This window comes from Euwallacea similis, chromosome 8 (genome assembly GCF_039881205.1).
Source record: "Euwallacea similis isolate ESF13 chromosome 8, ESF131.1, whole genome shotgun sequence".
Classification (NCBI taxonomy): domain Eukaryota; kingdom Metazoa; phylum Arthropoda; class Insecta; order Coleoptera; family Curculionidae; genus Euwallacea; species Euwallacea similis.
The window spans coordinates 4,432,653-4,435,167 of record NC_089616.1 but is presented as its reverse complement, the minus strand read 5'-3'; the positions used below and the strand labels follow the sequence as shown (position 1 = coordinate 4,435,167).

The following is a 2,515-nucleotide window of genomic DNA, read 5'->3' as shown; positions in this document are numbered from 1 at the left end:
CTATTTGTAATTTGTCAAAGTCATGCAAATGACAGATACCCTAAATGTGGCATTATATCAGTTCGATTGGGCTTAAACATGATTTGAAAATTTTCATTTAATGAACAAGCTAATATGTTGTTAGTGCTGGAATTTTGCGAGATATTGAAAATGGTCCTCACATTAGTACCTAATGTAGTGCCACATTTAGGATATCTGTCACTTGCATGACTTTTACACATTGCAAATATCTTACCTGTCAAAAACCGCATCCCTTTAAATCCTTTTAAATTTGGGTAGGTTCTATTCTACCAAACTGCAATTTCATCAAAAATGGTAAGGTTTTCGACAAATTTTGAAAAAAATAAAAATTTTAGAATTAAATTTGCTATTAAATAATATTGTTCGTTTGTTAGTTACTTTACTGATAAAAAAATTGCAAGTCTTTTAGACCTTACTTTACCCCTAATCCAAACCTTATTAAGCATCTATCGATTTCACATTTCTACTAATTAAAGATTTTGATAAGAATAAAACATGTCTCAAATTTTGTTGCGTTGTGATAACGCATTGCTAAAATATGCCGTATAAATTTACCAACCGGGTCCGGAAGTCAATGTCTCCTCAATTATTAATCGTGGAAAAAAAATTCAACAAATCGTCATATTTTGAGGTGTCCTAGATGCACCAGCTCTATGCCGGTTCCGTTACGACTCACCCTGTATTAGGTGCTAAAATACCGCGCTGTGTAGATTTCCGAAAGAACCATTTTTACTTTATATTTTACCGGTCGTCTATAAGTCTCCTCCCTTTTTCTCCTTCTTATCTAGTCTGAAAAGGCCTAAAAGGATTAGTTTTACAACCTTATTGTGACCTTTTCAACGAGCTGATAAGCTCACCTCAAGCTCAAGAATAAAAATCGGTATTTTTATAGAACCACCAGCCAGTTAGTGCTTGACCTTCAAAGAAACTAATTCAGTATTTTATTTCTCTAGTTTTGTTAACATAACTTCTTGAATACACTCAACTATTGTGGCCCGTCCAGGGTAAGTACCTAAGGGCATAGCAATAGAGGGTTTCTCATTAAGTTAATGATGTTGACAGGGAGATAACGCTTTTCAACTGCTTTTACATGGAGGCCATGCAGCTCGCTAACTTCCAAATGTTAATAGTTTCGCTTACAATGGGGCAGCTAACTGGAGGCGATACTAGTAGCTTCTATCCTACTGGTAATTATTTAATCAAATTGGGGCCAACAGACCGTGCAACTTTGTCATCGAGATAATTTTATAGAAACCAAAAAACTCGCCAACGACCCGTCCTTATTTCGTCGTATCTGTGGAAATTATCCTTCAGGTAAAGTTATCCATACTTTGATTTTTCGGCCCTTACTGAACGCAGAAGTAAATTGTCTTTATTTTTAATTTAAAATTAGAACTTCCGGAAACTTCGCTAGGAGAAGAGTCCAGTTAAGCCGGAGGGCGAAGAGAACCAGGACGCAGTTTTCTTCGGAACAGTTGTCAGAACTAGAAACTGCGTGCCTCGTTGACCACTACATCGGAACAGAGATGAGAACATTCCTGACTGCACGATTTCAGTTGTCTGAGACTCAAGTAAAGGTCTGGTTGCAAAATAGGCGATTGAAGCAGAAGAAGAAAACGAAAACGAAGCTACTCCTGCTTACACCTCGTCACCCAGCAGCGGAGATTCCGCCGCAATGTCCTCATATGTGTTCCTAAACTTCCCTGGTTACCAACCCTAAACCTATGGGTGCAAAAGGGCATGGCAGCCAGGGAATTACTGGTTCCATCCATCTCATTTCTATTCTTATTAACATCAGCATATCCATCTTTCTCATCTACGTCCTTAGTGCTGTTATCCCTATTTCCTAATCCAGCAGCCGCTTTCAACTTCTGCAGGGTCAGTGTCATTTAAGGAACGAAAGCGTAGCGCTGAGATCTCGCGAGATTACGGGGAATTGGATATGGGGATTTTAGATGCTGATGGGTCCCCAATCGGCGTTACTGATTTTTGAATGCTTTGTAATTGTGAATTTGGGCTTCAGGTTACTTGCCCTTTCATGCTCACCTCAACCATATCGCTGATTAAGGTAGCTGCAGCGCCTCCAACTGTCTCGCCCCTTCCAGCACCAGTTCCAATGCTACAATATGGAAATCTTGCATAATTTGTTCGGGTTATTTAGACTTTAAACATTTGTCACTCTGCATTTTTTATTTTTCTCTAGTGATTATATTTGTATTGTATGTGTAAGGATGTAATTTATTATTTGTAATGATGGTATTAAAATAAGTTCCATTAGAATTTGTTTTAATGTTCTTTTTTTACCATTTTATGGCTCACCCTGTATAGTAGCAAAAAACAGCAAAGGACCCTCAATTCTGTTAATAAGAGTAGTAACTGCTTTCAAGCGTGAGACATCTGTCTACTGTGAAATTGTCGCGCTATGATTAATGACTTCGAGGGGTTGCACAGCCCTTAAAAGGTATCTGCAGGGTTTATTGACTTGTACAGAAAT

General features: G+C 38.1%; 1 long non-coding RNA gene across 1 annotated transcript; it reads left to right on the top strand.

Annotated features, from left to right (window-relative positions):
- The first annotated feature begins 938 nt into the window (after positions 1–938).
- LOC136410419 (uncharacterized) lies at positions 939–1,546 on the top strand. Its single transcript, XR_010752237.1, has 3 exons — positions 939–1,025; positions 1,084–1,335; positions 1,415–1,546. It is a non-coding gene; the product is annotated as an uncharacterized lncRNA (long non-coding RNA).
- The last annotated feature ends 969 nt before the right edge of the window (positions 1,547–2,515 follow it).